Genomic DNA, 20,572 nt, shown 5'->3' on the forward strand with positions numbered 1-20,572 from the left:
AATAAATAAATAGAAACAGTCTAAACATTCCCTTGTTTGAATAGTTACACATGTAAATATTGTTAGTCTTTGGTGAAATTGCCAAATCAAACTTTGCTTTATCAACTAATTTAGGGATTTTTATCCAAAATGACTCCTCTGGGGAGTATAAAAGATAATTTTCCATTCAGCAGATAGCCTGTAATCTGGTACAAGTTGGGAGGAGAGGAGACGTGATCTGATAAACTGTCCTTCCAGTCGGTTTGCAGAAATTACGGTTAGCAGGGGAGGGGAGAGGGGAAGCCAGTGAAGAGCGGGAAGCGGTGGGGGAAGGGGGTGGGGCCTGGCGGAGGCATCCTGCGGAGCTGGAGTCCCCGGGCTCCGGCCAGAGGAAGTGAAGCTGGTGAGGCTGGTGAAGCTGCGCTCGCTGGGCAGTCGGAGGGGACGGGAAGCACCAGAAGGCAAGCGGACTCGCCCTGCTGGTGACTGCGCCATCCGGGACCGTCCTGCCTGGCCGCAGGTGCCCTGGAGAAGGCCATCTGCGCGCCCAGAACGATTTTATAATCAATGGATAAAGTGGGAAAAATGTGGAATAACTTCAGATACAGGTGTCAAAATCTCTTCGGTCATGAGGGAGGAAGCCGTAGTGAAAATGTGGACATGAACTCCAACAGATATTTGTCTGTCAAAGAGAAAATCATCAGCGTAGGAGACTCAACTCCTCAGCAACAAAGCAGTCCCTTAGGAGAAAATGTTGCCTTACAACTGGGATTAAGCCCTTCAGAGAATTCTTCAAGGAGAAATCAAAATTGTGCCACCGAAATCCCTCAAACTGTTGAAAAAGCATTGAAAAGGATCATGAGTCTGGTGTTATCCCAGGAAAAAGGCTTGCTCGAAGAGGTTCCTACTCTCGACATGCTCCATGGGGTGGGAAGAAAAAACATTCCTGTTCTACAAAGGCCCGGAGTTCATTGGATACCGATAAATCGTTTGGTGGAACTCGAAGTGGACTTCAAAGGAGAGAGTGGCGCTACGGCCTAAGTTCCGTACACGACATGGACAGTGCTTCCAGCAGAACTGTAGGAAGTCGCTCTCTGAGACAGAGGTTGCAGGATACTGTGGGCTTGTGTTTTCCCGTGAGAGCTTACCGCAAGCACTCAAAGCCTCTCCTTTCCAATGAAAGAAAATTTCAGAACGGGCGCGGTGGCTCACGCCTGTAATCCCAGGCTTGATCACTTCAAGGGGGTGGATCACTTGAGGTCAGGAGTTCGAGGCCAGCCTAGCCAGCATGGTGAAACCCCGTCTCTGTGGTGAAACCCGTCTCTATTAAAAATAGAAAAATTAGCTGGGAGTGGTGGCGCATGCCTGTAATCCCAGTTACTCGGGAGGCTGAGACAGGAAAATGGCTTAAACCCAGGAGGCGGAGGTTGCAGTGGGCGGAGATCGCGCTATTGCACTCCAGCCTGGGCAACAAGAGTGAAATTCCGTCTCAAAAAAGAAAAAAAAAATTCATCTTTTTGAATTAATGCTTGAGAAATGCCCCTTTCCTGCTGGCTCAGATTTAGCCCCAAAATGGCATTTGATTAAATAGCATACAGTTCCTATATTCAACATTTTTGGATACATTTGATCCATCTTTGGTTTCTAGAAGATGAAGATAGGCTTAGAGAGAGAAGGCGGCTTAGTACCGAAGAAGGGGTTGACATCCGCTCGCAATGCGCAAATACGTAGGTTTGAAGCTACTGCACAGGTTAATCCGTTATGTAAACTGAGACCAAAGTTAGCTCCTGGAATGAATGAAATAACTGGGGAGAGTTCTGCAATTCCACAAGCTAAATGTGACTCGGAAGAGGATACAGCCACCCTGTGTTTGCAGTCACGGAAGCAGAAGAATCGTTAGGTATCTCGAGATAGCCATGCTCGTGTTAGCAGACAAGGAGTTTGGAAAGTCCACACACAGATTGATTACATACGCTGTCTAGTGCCTGATTTGCTTCAAATTACAGGGAATCCCTATTATTGGGGAGTGATGGACCGTTATGAAGCAGAAGGCTTCTTGAAGTGAAACCTGAGGCCTGAAAGCACGTTTTTGCTCAGGGACTCTGCGCAAGAGGACTACCTCTTCTCTGTGAGCTTAGCGGAGGCAACAAGATCCCTGCATGCCCAAATTGAGCAGTGAAATCACAACTTTAGTTTTGATGCCCATGATTCGTGTTTCACTCCTCCACTGTAACAGGACTTTTAGAACATTATAAAGATCCCAGTTAGTGCATGTTTTTTGAACCATTGCTTACTATATCACTCAACGGGACTTTTAGCCTGAAGTATATCCGTGGCGCGGTAATCTACAGGTGCACTAAGTATGATGGGATTGTTGGGCTCCCTTTACCCTCAATGATACAGGATTTTTAAAAAGAGTATCCTTATATACAAAAAGTTAGAGTTCGCTGGTTAGAATGAGAACCACTCAAGGCAAAGTAAACATAAACTCTCCTGTCCCGAAGGGTGTTAACTAGGTCCGCTTTCATGTGCATCAGACGATACACCTACAGCAAGCACAGACAGCAGTGCTAGGCTTTTTCATACAGTATGTTAGCATGGTGTTAGCATCTGTCAGATGCGACTTGCTGTTACTTATTCAGATAAACCTGGTACCTACTGGAACAACAGAGGATAGAGCTACAGGTGTTCAGTAAGACTGCAAGAACATTTTGCTGATTTAGCTAACAGTTTGGTTTTTAATGGCTGCAGTATTTGAGTGAGACAACTCTGGGGCATTTGCTATGAAGAACAAATTATTAATATTGGATGAGTATTTCAACAGTGTGACTAATGTTTGAAATTATTTTTTCTAAGAGTTTTTCTATAAACTTCCAAAAGTAATGATGTTTGTAGTTACTATTAAAAAAAAAAAAGAGTTCTTCCTTTTAGAAAAAAATGCAATTTTCTAGCCACAAGGGCATAGCACAATTCACTTAGGTGTTGATGTAACTTATAATCAGGCTCCTTTTCTCTTCTGCAAAAGGTACTGTTAAGTAATACAGATTTTCTAAGTCATTCATAAATTTCAGACTTACAAAGTTAGTAGTAGAATTTTATTGAAAGACCCTAGGTAGTAATTTTTTAAATGAGTGCTTTAACTTAAAACAGGTATTTGGAATAACTGCTGCAATGTAGTCTTGCATGTGGTTATTTTTAAAAGTTGATATGCAGTCTAATTGTTGTTACATGAAAGTTGGATCTTTTCCTATGCCCAGAAAGATTTTGTGAACCATAAAGTACATGAGATTAGAAGATGCCCAAACAAGTCAGATAATAGTAACTACAGTGGTTCCTGATGTTGAGATTATTGTTGAACTGTAATTAGTAATTCAGATGGCAATATTTATCTCTTTTTTGTAAATGCTCATAGCTGAATTGCTTAAGTAAAATATATAGAATTTCAGTGCAGTTAATTCTTAATGGAAAATCTGAAACCAAAATTGCAGATTTAAAAGGTACTGTACAACCATTATATCTGTAAATAACTTTACTTAGCACCTTTTTATCACTTAAAATAATATGTACTATTACTTGAGTGAGTTCTTCTGGAAGTTATATCAAGTTCTATTGTTAGCTTCTTAGTAACTGAACTGAATTTACAGTTCTGTTCTAGACATTTTGCACTAAAGTAGATGAATTCATTCTTGTGTCTTTTTGTTAAGGTGCTCCATACCACTGGTGAGTGCTCCATAGTTACCTTACCTGCTGCTACAGAATGTTAGTTTACATCCCTATGGCTATTGCCAAGGCTACAAAAAAGAAAACCTATATTTTTATGGAACACTAATCCTTTGACTGCTTATGTATGTTTCTACTTGTTGCATCTTGTTATAGCTGCTTTTTTGTTCTAATAAAGTGTGTTTTGTGCTCTCCTTGTATATCTGCTGTTTTATACATTTGCAACACTTTCTCTTGTAAATGGAATGGTTTGGGGTTTTTAAATAAGCATTAACTTAGAACCTTTCTATAGTTAATGGAGAGTTGCCGTACAGTCTAATATTGACTTATCAGAATAAGCTAACTCTAAATTTAATGCTCTACATCTTATCAATCATAATCACATATACTGTGGAACAATGTCTACAGTTACTGCAAATTACTATACAGTTTAAGTTATAACATAAAACTGACAGAGAAATAATAAACCTATTGATTTCTCTGCTTGTAAGTGAAAGATTGAAACTATCCAATGACATATTATAGTAAATGAGTATCTGTAACCTCCCACTACATCAGAGGTAGAGTAAATGAAGTCTTGTAAACTAGTAATATATCAGTACCATTAATTGGTTTGGGGACCATCTTAACCAAAAATAAATGCCCAAAATGTAGAACTTTAACCAAGGACTTGTCCATTTTAAAGCAATAATTTCTATTGTTTCTAATTAAAGTCCCTGAAGATCATATACCAAAGTATTTGAGAACTTCATCCAAACCTACTTTAAAGCATTATGTGCAATTAAGTTGTTATGACATAATTATATTGTTGAGTCTGTTTTCTTGAGCTTATAATGTATCTGGAAAATAAACCTCTTGAGAAAAACAAAAGAAATTACTGTTAACGGCTAGTTTGAAACAAGTATTATATTGACCTAAAAATTCAAGATAAGATGGCCAACCTATATGGGCTTTGCTAAGTCAGTTCTTAGAATTGTGCTGAGGGTGAGAATCAATAAAAAAAAATATATATTTCTAATGAAAAGGACTTCTATGGGGTGTTGACAAGATTTCCCAAGACACAGACATTTGACCTTATAGAAGCTGCAACTGAAATTTTCTTTCAAGATTACCATTGATTTGATGTCATAACTAGATAGAGATACACATTTGATTAAAAAAATGAACTAAACAAACTCTTGTACCCTTAAACACATTGAAGAATAATTTGATCAGGTTTTCTGATAAGAGGATAACATATTAGGAAGAACAATCTATTCCCAACAAGTTATTTTATAGAATGCTCCTGCCTTATCTTCATATTTCTTCACAATAACCAGTATAGAGCCAAGTAGGCCATAGCCATTATGAGCATATGGTGTCTTCAATCAAATCACTGTTGAATGTGTACTAGAAAAGAATGTATGATGTGTTATTGAATCCCAAAAGGAATACAAGACAGAAGCCTCATAGAACTTATTGTCTTATTTGGGGAACCAAGCTCACAAATATAAAATTGTAAAATAATAACAAATAAAAATGTAACACCATGAAAAAGGTCTATATAAATGGCCTTCTAACTTTAATAACCATAAAATTAAATTATAAAAATATTAGATGTAATTAAGCATTAAACATAATAGAAAGAGAAGAAAAACATGAGTCTTGAAGCTAACAGACAGCATCAAAAGACTGGAATTGGGTAAAGTTTGCTGGTGGGGATGGTTTGCTACAAAAGTTCCGAGGGAAAGATTAATAGAAACTGATGTGATTTTTTTTAATGGAGAGATGGCATTAAAGGACCACGAGACTCTTAAAATCTAGAGGAGAAGAGATGAGTTTGGCTGGTTGAAGGAAGAGCAGAAGCAATGTGCAAGAATGAAAATAAATGAAGGGCAACAGAAGAATTGCAAGACGACTAGATTGGCTAATTTATGGTTTATGTTATAAAGATTAAAATAACAAACAAGGCAAAATAAGTAAGTTGAGGTTAAGAAAAAAAAAAAACCTCTCAATGGTAGGTAGAGAAATCTGGGATTTATTTTTTGAGTAAATAGAATTCACTTGAAGATTTTAATCATATATGAAGAAAAGAGAAAGTAGCTTTAATTAAATTTAATCTAAATATGAAAAAAGAAATTAGGCTTATGTTTTGTGGCTAGAGGATAGATCTAGGACCAATGAGTATAAACCATAGAAGGAGGAATTTTGCTCAAAGAGAAAAATATATAACAATTTGATTAAACTGAACACGGCATAGAGTGACTTAGAAAGCGCAAATTCCCCACTACTGATTTGAAAGATCATGTTCTCATTGGTTCTGTTGTGGAAAAAAATCATGCATCAAACAGATGTTCTCAAAGATACTCTGATTCCAGGCCTTTAAGGAACAGGAGGTAGGAGATAATGGCTGGATATAGTTGCCAGACGCGGTGGCTCACACCTGTAATCCCGGCACTTTGGGAGGCCAAGATTACTTTAGCCCAGGAGTTTGAGACCAGCCTGGGAAAGATGGCAAAACCCCATCTCTACAAAAAATTTTGAAAAATTAACCAGGCGCGGTGGTGCACACCTGTAATCCCAGCTACTCAGGAAGCTGAGGTGGGAGGATTGCTTGAGCCCAGGCTGTCGAGGCTTCAGTGAACCAAGATCACACCACTGCACTCCAGACTGGGGGACAGAGTGAGACCCTGTCTCAAATAAATAAATAAATAAGATTCTGGGTGTAGGGAGATCTGCCAACAGGCCATTGCTATAGTCCTGGGCTAAGTAATACAGCCCATGCCACTATCATTACACAACAATTATTGATCCTACCAGTGTCTAAGAATTCATGGTGCTAAGTGCTTTACATACATTGTATATTTTAATCCTTTCAAGACCCTATAGAGTACACATTACTCCTTTCTTTGTTTTACAGATAAGGTGTGGAGCAACGGAATAGGAAAGGTAAGAGAGGCATTTTAAAGGATAGCATGAGTGGAATAATGAATATGTTACAGGTAATAAAGCAATGAGATGAAGTTAAGCTTATTTGAAACGACTTAATGTGCTCCCTATGCTGCATTACAGCACAGTCCTATATAATCCAGGGCAATTTAGGATGTATTGGGTTTAGTGAGTACTGAATCTCAAACATTATCAGTTTTATGTATTAATTTACTTTTTCTTCAGGCTGCTTTACAGTAGATTAGCACCATCATCATCAAAAATATTAATGATATAGCTCTTGGTTATAGGCACTGGGTGAAATCTTCAGCAATAAGAGATAAACAGAATCCTGTGACATGAGGCTGAAAACAAAGTAATCACTTAATGCAAAGATTTAATGATTGAAAACAGAAAGCACCCACCAACCCATTCTTTTACTGTATACTGGTTAGGGATTGATTTACTTAATTATTTTTAATGAATAAGTACACAAGAACCATGTTATTTTATTTTAATTTATTTTATTTTATTTTATTTTTTGAGATGGAGTCTCGCTCTGTTGCCCAGGCTGGAGTGCAGTGGCTTGATCTCTGCTCACTGCAACCTCTGCCTCCCGGAAGAACCATGTTATTTGATCTTGCTGTTGACCATGATTTTTGGAAGCAGGATGTAGGGGCATCGTTTACAAGTATACTCCAGTTTCAGCCATCTTCAGACCTCTATAGCTGCTGTTGCCTGTATCTAGAATTTCCTCTGACTTCTCCATCCTGTGGAGAGAGCTAGCTCAACCCACAACCCACGCCACCTCTCCTCACCTGTGAAGCTTCTCCTCACTCCCCTCAGCAGCAGTGGCTCTATCAGAGCCCTTGTCACGTCGTCTCTTTCATACACCCTGAGGTTCTCATAAGCAAGAGAGTATTTGTTTGTTGTTTGTCTTTTTGCTGTTTTCTTTTCCTCATTGATTCCCTCCACCCAACCCTCAGAGCTAAGGACATAGCTGTCACTCATGATTTGTCAAAATAAAAAGCACAGAAGTGACAGAGATACACGCATAACCAGGTTAAATCATTCCAGTCAATAAGAAGAGGAAAGGATGGATTAACATGCTCCTCGTCAGGCCTACCTGAAGCTTTTTCCGATAGCTGGTATAACATGTCACATTGAATTATCACAAGTTGTTTGCCTGTTTGTCATGTTCAGCAGATGGTATATGGCAGATAGTTTATATTCAACATATGTTCCTTGTGTTAATTCAAATTATTAACTGTCTTCCAAACATCTAATATAACTTAATGACATAAATTATTATTCCAGTTCTGGAGTAGAAATAAGCAAACAGATGTGGGTCAGTGAAACCAAAAAATGGTATTTAAAACAAGGGTAAGTCAAATCCCCTAAAATAAGTGGCAGCACATTATAAGTCAGTGCATACAAACATAGCCAAACCACAGGTAGTTTGCTTGGCTCAAAATGCTTCCACGATGCTTTCAGGTGTGGTGCACAAGCTGCCTTCCCGAAACCCCACCTCTGCGCATTGATTCACATGAGGCTTTTTAACACATTTACGTTAACTTCTTGGCCTCTTGAGGCATTTGAATTTGTGGTCTCTCTACTATAATTTGTCTTGACACTGTGAACACAATCAATCTGTTTTCCCTCAAGTATTTTATTTCTTTAAATTTTGGTTAATCTACTAAACTTTTAAAAATATGTTACATTCGTAAGTCAAAGTGATACCCACATAGATTCAAAGATAGGAGAACCTGAATAATAAACATAGTGCATTTGCTTCTGTGTGTATATTAAAGCATGACTATTTGGTTACATTTATATGAAAAACTTTGTTTCGATTATATTGAACATCACTGATGTGATTTTTTTTCTTATTTAAATGGTTCCCTAATTCTTTTTTTTTATTGTTATTTTGTTGGTTTTAACCTTTACTGAGATATAATTTATACATGAAAAATGTACACAACGTATACATTTTGATGAGTGTGAACATATGCATACATCCATGATACCATCACCACAATTATAGTAAGAAACATATCCATCACCTTTGGAAATGTCCATGTGCTCTTTTGAGGTGTTTGTTTTTTGGTGCAAACATGTAACATGAAATCTATCCTCTTAACATATTTTAAAGTGTATAACACCGTACTATTTATTATAACAATGCTGTTATATAGCAGATCTCTAGAACTTATTCATCTTGTACAGTAGAAACTTTATACCCATTGAAAAACAATTCCCCATTTCCCTCTCCAACATTCTATTATCTGGGAATCACCATTCTAGTCTCTGCTTCTGTGAGTTTGACTGTTAGAGACCTCAGGTAAGTGAAACCACACAGTATTTTTCTTTCTGTGACTGATTTTCACTTGGTATAATGTCTTCTAGGCTTGTCCATGTTGTTGGAAATAGCAAGATTTTCTCTTTTTTAAGGCAAAATAATATTTCTTTTTATATATAAACCACATATTCTTAATTCATCTGTCAAGGAACAGTTGGGTTGTTTGCATATTTTGGTTATTGTGAATAATACCACAATGAACAGGGGGTGCAGATATCTCTTAGAAGGCATACCATACTTAGACACCACCAGGTATCTAAAAAGGTGCTTAATGTCACTAATCATCAGAGAAATGAAGATCAAAGCCACAATGAGATATTATTTCACCCCATTAGGATGACTATTATCAAAAAACAAAGATAACAAGTATTAGTGAGGATATGGAAAAATTAGAGCACTTACCACTTGGTAAGAATGTAAATTGGTACAGCCACTATGAAAAATTATAGAATTTGAGCAGTATTCAATTGGCTGACAATTAAAATAAATTTAAAAATTCACAATTCTTACCACAGAACTGTATTTATAATTCACAAGTTCTTGTTTCAACTTTTGTCCCTAAAATACCAAGAAAGTATTTTTTTTTTTTTGCTCGTTATAAACGTGCATTGTACCACTTTGGGGAAAATGTTTACTCTGCTATAACTTTTGGGGGAGAATAAATTCATCTTTAAATATCAACTTTGATTCTGTAGCAGTATTCCAAAGATTAAATGGATTAAAATCTGAAGAAATATAAGAAAGCCAAAAAAAAAGGCTTATGCACTAACTTGTTCATCTCTTTCAGATAATTTATAGTTATTTTAAAAGGAAATGTTCATGGTATAAAATGAGGCTTGCATAAAGGTTATTGATGGTAATAATGATATCTGGTATTTCTTAATTTCTTACTAAAAATAGTTCTTGGCAGATAACTAGTGCTCAATAAATGCGAGCTACTATTGTTACATATCAGATGTTACTTAAAGAAATTTACCTATATTCAACTATTCCCCAGAAAAGTTCTAAACTGTAGGTCTTATTATTATTATTCTCATTTTATAGATGAGGACACTAATGCTCAACCTCACAAACCAGGATCTGAACCTAGGCCAGGACTCTTAACTACTCATGGACCAGATTCAAATTGAAGATTTGCGAAAAGACATGGCATTATTTTTGGTCACTGTTGTAGTTAAGTTTATCAATACATCATGTACTCAAGGGTCATTGTTTGAGACATAAAAAAAAAAGAAAGTGCTCATTCATTTTATCTAATAATTTTGCATGTCATCTTGTAATAAATGTTCCAATTAGATTTAATTAAATTAGCACACCAAAGAAAGAATACTTGCTAAACTTGAATAATTATATATAATATACCTCCTCAGTGTAGAATTTCATTTATTAGAATTAAAATCAAGGAGATTGACCAGGCACAGTGGCTCGCGCCTGTAATTCCAGCACTTTGGGAGGCCAAGGCAGGCCAATCACTTGTGCTCATGAATTCTAGACCAGCCTGAGCAACATGACGAAACCCTATCTCTACAAAAACTTAAAAAATAAAAACATCAGCCAGGCATGGTGGCGGGCACCTGTAGTCCCAGCTACTTGGGAGTCTGAAGTGGGAGGATGACTTGAGCCCAGGAGGTTGAGGTTGCAGTGAGTCATGATCATGCCACTGCACTCCAGCCTGGGTGACAAAGTGAGACCCTGTGTCAAAATAATAATAATAATAATAAATGAGGAGATTAAATGGTCACAATTACTTCAACAGTAAGTATTTTGTCTTGCAAGACACATAAAAACAGTTGTAGTTTTGCCATTTCCTAATTATTTTTACTATCAAAACAAAGTATATATGCAAGAAATTTATGGTTAAATGTGTGGCTAACTCTTAAATCAGTATTTTTAGTCTTGATCTATTTCCTGGAATTTAAAAACATGGTTTCCAATTTTTTAATGATTGGTATGATCCATTGATAAACTAAGAAATTCCCTTGTTTTCCTTTTGACTTCGTATTAGTGTTAATTATACACCATCATTTTTTTTTTCATCCAGGATTAAAACTTTGGTCATGGTCTTTTTGGTCTCAGAGCATTTGTTCAGGCTGTGATGTGTCTGTAGAATGTCCTTCTACCTTAATGCACCTATCAAAATTCCACCATCTTTCAAGTCTCAATCCCTTCTGTCACATGTGACCTCATTTTCCTTGGAATCTCCGTCATAGTTGCTTATCCCTCTCTTACAGCAGCATAGATCAGAAGTTACGAGAATGAATTCCAGAGGGGCAATACTGCTTGGGTTTATATTCTGGCTCTACCACTTACTAATCTGTGTGACATTGAGCAAGTTAATATATCTTTGAGTCTAATTTCTCATACATAAAAAGGGAAACCTATAATATGTATTTCATAGGAAAATTTGGATAGCTAAATTAATGAAGGTAATCCTTATAAAGTTTTTAGTACATACTAAGTGCTCCATAAAAGGTTTTATTATTCTTATTAGATTAACATTGTCATCACCATCCTTGAAAATGGGATGTGGCTTATCATATGCCATTCAAAGGTCCTAGCCCACCTAAGAACATTTCCTTTCCATTTTCAGCAATCAGTTTCATGACAAAATTGCATTTGATGTTGGCTAAGTAGATATGACTGATCAGCCATAACAGAGTAAGTAACCCTAACAGTAGATGTGAAAGTCAAATTATCTTTAGGTATTCCCTGAATAATGTTAGCTTCCAGGAACAGTAACACAAAATAAATTTTTCACAGACATGGCTATCTAATTCCTTTGTCATCCTTGTATTACCTTGCACAGTCTTTGGTATGTAGTTGGTCTCAACATATTGAGTATGTTGTATACTCAATGCAACATAAGTAAGCATAGCAAAGTGTGTCAGAAACATGACATAGCGTCATTCCAAAAGCCATAACATGGAATACATTTTGGATCATGACCTATGTCTATATTACCTTTCTACTTGTCCCTGGGTCTCTTAATGCAAGAAACTATTAAACTCCCCTAATTATTCACATCCATTTTATTCTTTTGCTCCCTCATTTAACTAGTATATATTGAGCATAGGCTGTGTATTAGAGGTTGTTTCCTTAGGACCCTAAAAATATAGATGAAGTCACTGTCTGGAGCCTTTCCACCCAAAGTTTATCTGCAGCATGAGTAACACCTGGGAGTTTGTTAAAAATGCAGACTTTCAGGCTTTAACCAAGCCCTGAGCCAGGCCTCTCAAATCAGAGACAGTATTTTTACAAGGTCACCAGGTGTTTCATGTACACATTCAATGAAGCACTGGGCTGCACATAAGAGTCACTTGTGTTTATAAAGATACAGACACCTACAATCAAGGAGGAGGGCCAAGTACATTGAGAGCTTAGCCAATTAAACAATTGTCTGATAATTCAAGAAGGTTTTTTAAATATATAGATGAACTTTTGTGGAAGTATCTTTTAACTTTGCTACACATAAAATTTAATAATTTGAAAACTATAATTCCATATCATAGCCTGTTGTGATAAACAAAGGCACTTAGATTATATGCAGTTGTTTGCTTTGGGCCCACTGTTAATATATTCTGGGGAGGTTATATCAACAAATGCTGTTTCGTTTTAAAATAAATTTCCATGAATTTTAATGGTGATAAATTCTACATGAAAGGAAAAAAAGATATTTTTGCCAGAACCAAATATATTAAATCTCCCTCCATCTCAAATGATTAAATCAGTGTTGTACTTCCATCAGGAGACAGACATTTCTGTCACTTGGAAGAATGTAGCAGGAAGCAGAAAGGGTTGTTTTTGTTTTTGAGACGGGGTCTTGCTCTGTTACCCAGGCTGGAGTGCAGTGGCACTATTTCAGCTCACTGCAACCTCTGCCTCCCAGGCTCAAGCGATCCTCCCACCTCAGCCTCCCAAGTAGCTGGGACCACAGGGGCATGCCACCACACCCAGCTAATCTTTGTATTTTTTGTGGAGATGGGGTTTTGCCATGTTGCCCAAGCTGGTCTTGAACTCCTGGGCTCAGGTGATCCACCTGCCTCGGCCTCCCAAAGCACTGGGATTACAGGTATAAGTCACCACACTTGGCCCAGTAGAGAGTTTTATACAAAGGTGCAGCCAAGAGCCCCAGCTCACCAGGTAAGCCATGCTGGGAACAAAAGCAGGTAACCTGGAATCTATAGATTCAAAATGAAAGCCAAGGAGTTACGAGGGAAGTTGAATCATGGCTAGGCCTGCGTTCAGTAAGAAACCAAGAGGCACCCACCTAAAAGGAACCTCTAAGTGGAAACGAACCTTAGTCAGGGTGCCCAAAGACAGAAACAGAGCAGGTTGAAACAGTACCAAGTATCAAAGACACCAGAGGCAATTTGACCTTCGTGTGCTAACCAAAAAGTCCATCTGAAGAAGAAACCTAGGACATCCCATGTGGTCCTATGGAACCAGCATTTGCTTCTAATACAGCTAAGGAATTGATGCGGCACATTATATTAATGACAAGTATATTATAATGTGTTCTAATCAAACCTTGTTCTGATTGTTGTAATCAGTACAGTTGAAGGAAAATGTTTTCCCCTATGCCTTCTCAAGGCTTAATGATGCTCCATGACTCGCCCTGGAACAAGCTTTCCAAGGCACTTCGGTGCCCAGAGATGACAATATTTTTGTGTATTTAAAATTTATGATAGGAAAGTTTCCTCAGTGTGTTTCTTATGTGGCATTTCCTGGATTAAGGGTCATGAAATAAAATCACCAATAAATTAGGGAAAACATAAAACACCATTGGGTACTGTGAAAATGGCCTGGGTCCAAGAACAGCATGCTAAAAAGCAAGCACTTTGCACTCCTTAAACCCTCCTAAGTTTTCAACACTTTTTTTTCTGTACTTCTTTAAGGTGAACCTTTAGATATACATCATGGCAAAAACTTTCTGTCCCCTTGGGTCGCTTGATTTCCTTATTTATGTACTGATTTAAGAGCTGGCCGAAATGGGCTGACTACATGACAGGTAGAGCGCCTTTTCAACAAACTTAACAAGGACGAACACTGCTACATTATACCCACATTACATTCAGATCGAAGCCTGTTGCCCATGTGAACAGATGAGGTGTAAACAGCTTATAAAAATCTTTTTACAGACTTCATTTTCGTGAAAGAACAAGTGTGGAATTGTGTATCAGCATTCTGTGTTAAGAAGATAAACATTGCTATTCCTAGATTTACACCTTCAGCTGCAACAGTTTAGCCAGTCTATTCTTTGTGTCCCAGACATGCTTTTCTCTACCGCTTTGTCTTTTTTATGGCTTTCTCTCCATATCCAAACTGTAACTATTTGTCAAGGTCAAATGCAAGTCACTCTTCCTCGGGGAAGCCTTCCCCGACCACTCCCTCAATTAGAATCAATCTCTTTCTCTTTCAATATAGATAGCCTCATATACCTCATAAAGACATCAAGAGAAGTTTACCTATTATATTTACATCCGTCATATTTTGTGTGGTAAATGGGATTTATAACCAGTCCCACCTAGCCCTGATAAAGTGCCTGCTCTGTGAGATAAGTTACATAGCTCTACCTATCGGAATTTAATAGAGAACATGCCCATTCCCTCTTCCTTTACCCCATCCTGCCACTACTCATGATCACACTTAACACTAAATAGGTATTTAATTAATACTAGAAAAATAATGAAATGAGTCAACAAATGAATTGTAAATAATATATAAGTGTACTGTATCAAAAGAAAAATTTCTAAATAAAGACATGGAAAAATGTGGTTAGTAGAAGTGCATGTTCAGAAGGAACCTTTCATTATGCGATTGTCTCTACACTAGCGCTCTTGGTTCTCTCCCTGAATAATCTACAAGACCAGAGATGCTCAAAACCAGTGCAAGTGAGGATCATGGAAGCTGGGTTGGGGGGCGGGGGGCAGGGATGGTTAAAAGTGCATTAGGGTCCCAGACCACAGGCTTGTTATATTAGAATATCCAGGGGTATAGGGGGAAATTGGGAGGGTAGGAGTGAGTATTTTATCATGGACCTAAATTATATCACCAGGATCCATATATAGGTTCTGCTTCTTCTTGGGTGATTGCAAGTAGCTCCTGGTTCTCTCTTTGTGGCTGTGGTTGCACCAACAAGCCTCTCATCCTTATAGCATTAATCCTAGCACAAAGAATCTACTTTAGACATTCAGAGTATGTCTGAGATTCACTCTGATTAGCCTTGATATGGTTACCAAATCCTTTCTCCTAAAACCAATCTTTAGACCTGTGATAAACCCAAGCCAATTATAAAAATTAATGGGGGCATTAATTTCACTTAAACCCATTCACTGGGAAATTCAGAACCACGTTATGAAAGGACAAGGAGAAATGAATGCTGGGGAGACAATTAGGAGACATCCACTTGACATGATTGTTATTTTCCTACCAGAAGGTAGGGCAGCGATGTGTTACAATCATCCATCTAAGTGGTGACTTAGGGTTCTTTATTTATAAAATGATGATATAAGGATACTTATAAAGATGATTTAAAAATCAGCCCAGCCCCTTTACAATCATAATAACTTAAAATTAGTTAGACTATTCTATTGACTTTGGAAAAAAATGTAAAGCTATTTACGTGCATTATCACATTTGCTTCTCACTATCTATTAGTAAATGAAAAAATTATTTGCCTCTTTTAGTAATGAGGAAACTGAGGTCTAAAAAGGTTAAATATTTGCCTAAGTTTACACCTGTGTTTGAGCCAGGATTACAATCCCAGTCTTCTAACTCCTACTCCAGCGAACTCCTACTTCCCACCTTATTTTTTTGACTGTTCACATTAGAAAAAAAAATAAAACCTTTCAACCATACAATGGTATTTTTACATAAAACTGGTTTCTATAATGGCTAAGGCAAAGTAGAATATTATCTAGTGTCTACCTTTCCGAGAGCTTTGTGTAGCTTGAATTAATCCTTCTGCTTGTATCTGAAGTGAACAGCCAGTTTAGAAAGTAAAATTTAAGGGACGGTAACTGGTCTGAATCCACACGCTAGGTTTTAATCTCCATGTCACTGTTGACATGTTAAAGCTATGCCAGAGAATCATATGGTGCCTTTTAGATGTCAGACAGAACCAGAGCATCATGATTCACAGCTGGCCAAGGGAAAGCTAGCAGAGGCAACAAGCTAATCATTCAGTAAAATTTGTCTTCTCTTTCCCACCTGACCCTTTCCTCTTATCTCTGACCCAGCATCCAGACTTTGTATTCCTACAGTATTGGCAATAACTTCTGCTGCTCTATGAGGAAAGCTGGTACTGACCCTGCTCCTTATTCTTTATTCTTCTCTCCCCGATGCCATGCAATTTTACCTCTCCTCCAGGGCCTTGGAAACAACCTAACTCCTGGCCTCACATTCCTATTACCAACCTTGCATGGCTGCCCCCTAGATTTGGTATCTGACTAGCCCTCTTGTGCCAGTGCCTGGCAAAAGCTATTATTGACTGAGTTTTAATTTGGAAAATGCAAATATGCCTCATATTCGTTTGTTTGAGACAACAGGCAACCTGCGCAGAACTCCTGAGACAAAGAACAAAATCTAATTTTCATGTCAAGGCACTTACAAATATCTAGAGATACCTTTCTTGATGCTGTCTTCATAGCTTGTAAACCTCTAGTGGCAATACTTGCTCAGAAACAATAATGCATACACTCAAAGGCCTCACACTGTAGAAGCTCCTGTGCTCATTCCAGCAGAGCTTTGTTATTTCATCTATGATCCAGGATATTATGAAGCAGCTGCACAGGAGATGTGCTTTTCATACAATAATAATACAAAAACACTAAAAAATAAAAATAATAAAAAAAAATTTACAGCCACTACATTTGCAGAGAGCTAAACTAGTGTCAGTGCTCAGACCAGCAATCATTCCCCTGCTGTGGCTTGTACCGTCATCACAAGCATCTTGGTGCTATACTCCCAACGCTGTCAGAGGACAGTGGAGGCCTTACTGCATGGGTTTTAGTTGTTTCCTTCAACCAAGTCCTACGTGTTTCCAAATGTGAGATTGGAGTTATTCTCTTTTCAGTGTCCGGTCAACCACTAGACAGCAAAGTTACAGTCAGTGAATGAGAGAGTCAAAGTTACAATGAAACAAAAAGTTAGGGAGAGAGAGAAGAAGGAAAGAGAAGGAAGGTCAAGAGGAGGGGTGCAGAGAATTCATTGATTTCTTGTGTTTTACAAAATAGTCTGTCTTAAGCCTCCTTCAAACCACAGTCTAAAAGATGGCAGCTCATCCAATTGAAATCACAAAATGACTGTGAGGAAGAGGAAATTTGCAGGACTAGATGAGGAACTTGTTCCTTCCATATTGTACTATGTCTATTACCACTTGTTCCACTATAGAATCTATTAAAAGAAATTTGCCATCCGGAGGATTTAACTATATTTTTGGAAGGTCAGGAGTCTTACTGCCAGAATAGATCAGTTTTAAATTTTATGAAATCTGATGACTGTCATTAACAGTTTTATTCCTTCTTTGAAAGACGCTAAAGTTAAGTCAAGGCTAAGAGGTACTTCTCTGTGGGGATTTATTTTCATTCCTTTTTGGGAGGACTAGCTTCATTCTAAGATTGAATAAGGAAGACTGTTCAGGCCTCCTATGGCATCAAATACTTGGTACCCAGTGAGCAGAGAGGCCCTATCCTAGGACATAAATATAGGAAGTGAAGTACCCTGACCAATGGGCTCTGACCTCTTCTCTTCACACTGGCTACTTGTTTTTAAACCTTCTTGCATTTTAAAATTATATGGGAGCTCATTAAAAAATATATATGCCAGGATGCCTCCCAGGAGTGAGCCTGATTGAATAAGCCTGGGAAGGTCTTAGCATCTATATTTTAACAAGCTCACTGATAATTCTGATACATGCTAAAGTTAGAGCCACTGCTCTAGGCTCGTACTTCTCCTAATTCCGTTAAGTGGGTATGCTATACAATGTCCCTTCATCAAATTGGTTTTCTCTGTAAATTGGTGTTTACTTGAAATAATCATGAGAAACTGATTGAAGATGAACAAGCCTTCAAATAAAGCTGTTTATGAGATACGAACTCTGTTCCAGGTGAACTCTGTTCCAGGTAAACTCAGCCTTTAATCATTGCAGCAGCTAACAACTGCAAGAACATAAAGGGGGACAAAATACTAAATAGAACTTTGAAAACCCAACACAAATACTGAATTACATTGGCCATATCTCTCAAACCCTTAGTCCAAAACAGAAATGTCATTTATTGAGGCTGTTTTTGTGTTTTCCCATTGACCATAGAAATATCACGTAAGCCTATTGCAACATTTGCCCTAGCAGCGGAGAAAAGTCTATTTTCTTCATTTTTGTCACTCTGAAGGGTATTTACATGCAACCGAAATTGTTGCTACTGAATAGCTTTAGAGGAGTTGCTGCTTTTAAACTGCTGTTGTCAAAATTTCCCACAAAGAAACCTATTTTAGTTGATTTTTATGGTAACATTATGCTTTTTCATCTTTACTCTAACCTGTGATGTTATAAGTATCTTTCTAGGGTGAAGCACATGTTTTTTGTAATCAGGGGAGTGAACTTTTGTTTCCATAGCTTTGTGTTTTAAGTATTAAATTGTCCTGTATTGGGTGATATATAGTGTTAGTTTCAGTTTAACCAATAGTTAGACGTGCTGATGAAATACATTTGTCTGGGTTCTTTGGTATGTAAACTAGGATATAAGTTTCTAGAATACCTTCAGTGCAATAGGATAGTTCCTAGGTGACATGTGACCTTTTGAGTGGGAGGAAGTTTCCAGGGAATTAAAAATATATCGTATCAACTGCTTTTGAATATCTTATGATCTACTTTAACATTGCTAGGTTAACTTGATAAAATTAAACTTACTCGACAGTTGGCCTCTGAGTAGAATATGGCTTTATCGGCTCTGGGCAAACCAAATCATCACATAATAATCTCTGCCAAAATGCATGCCCTTATTTGTAATCAAATGGCTTATCAACTGATAAGTATCTTTCAGGTGACATGTATGTTGCTTATTTTTCTGGGCAAAAGTAACATGTCTGTTCATATTGTATTATTTACTATGGCTCATGAATGCTGTCACTGTAAGACAGTTAAAATCAAGCATTATTGGTAATACCTGAAATGGTAAAGATTATTTTATTTGATGCTGAGTTCCCCTCCAGTTTCTTCAAACCTTTTTCTTTCTACGACAAAGTAATGGGAATTGACCTTCTTTCTTTGAAGACCAATGTAACTCTCTTATTTTCCTTAATTATATTTTCAATTAGAATTTCCTCACTCCCTCCTGGAAGCCTTGGTCTGTGGATGCTTCTTTTGACTTCTGGTATTGCCTTGGTGTCACTACCATTGTCCTTTATATTCCAAGATCATAAATAACTGCCTCTTGTTGGATTTTTTTAAAAAGGAAACTTGTTGTTACTTCCCAAATTATTTTTCCTGGAATAAACACTAATGTTCTGTAATGCTTTTCACATCAAATTAAGTAGTGATTATTTGAAGGCGAGAGTTATTTATTGCTGCATATCAAATTATTCTAAAACAGAGCAGTTTAAAACAAGGTACGTTTATTACCTCACTCAGTTTTTGTGGGGTTGCAATCTGAGAGCAGCTTATCTGAGTGGTTCTGGCTCAGAGTCTCATGATGTCACAGTCAAGATGTCAACTGGAGCTGCATTATCTAATGGCTTGATGGGAATTGGAGGACTCACTTCCTGCATGGTTCACTCATGTGGCTGGCAGGTTAATACTGGCTATGGGCAGAAGGCCTCAGTTCCTTACTACATGAACTTCCCCATACAACTACTTGAGCAGCCTCATCATGCAGTGACTTGCTTCACTTAGAGTAAGTGTTATAAGACAGAGGAAGGTGGAAGCCACGTGTCTTTTACAACCTAGCTTGGAAGTCACACATCATATATCTTTATTTCTGCAATATCTTATTTGTTATACGAGTCAGCTCTTCTTAATATGAAAAAGGAGTAAAGAAAGGTATGAATACCAAGAAGTGAGATTCACTGGATTCATTGAACCAGTGAAATTCATTGTTCATCTTGGAAGCTAGCTACTATAAGACTTCCTAACTCAATTTGTTTTTTCTTCCTTTAAGAACCTGAGAAAGATACTTCTGAGTTTTGAGGATTAGAGAATGTTTGAATGCACAAAATTGTATTTTCAGGCAATTAAGGTGTTACTTAGGAAGAAACACAAGTTTATGAAAGCTTTTCTTTAGTAGGTTTACTTTCATGTTCACCCAGGGCACAAAACAGGAGGCTAGATACTCACTTGCTGCTGCTACCTACAACCTAGTGCTCTTTCCCTGAATCTGCTGAACTGTTTCCCTTTGAAATAAAGGTATTGGGATTTGGGTAAGATGGCTAACTAGATGCAGCCAGGTGAAACAGCTGCCACAGAGGGGCCAGGATGACTGGAGAACTCCTAACAGATCTTCAGAGGGAAGGTACTGAGAGTGGACAGAGGGAAGACACAGAAGCTGGGCTGAAGGGGGAAGAACCAGGGAACCCCGCACATTGCTACAACGGACTGGGATTCATTCCTGGCCC

General features: G+C 37.8%; 1 pseudogene; it reads left to right on the plus strand.

The window, feature by feature from the left end:
• Positions 1 to 535: 535 nt before the first annotated feature.
• Positions 536 to 2,460, plus strand: LOC129038939 (suppressor of cytokine signaling 5-like; annotated as a pseudogene).
• Positions 2,461 to 20,572: the final 18,112 nt, after the last annotated feature.

The sequence above is a fragment of the Pongo pygmaeus genome, chromosome 5, assembly GCF_028885625.2.
Source record: "Pongo pygmaeus isolate AG05252 chromosome 5, NHGRI_mPonPyg2-v2.0_pri, whole genome shotgun sequence".
NCBI classification, from domain to species: domain Eukaryota; kingdom Metazoa; phylum Chordata; class Mammalia; order Primates; family Hominidae; genus Pongo; species Pongo pygmaeus.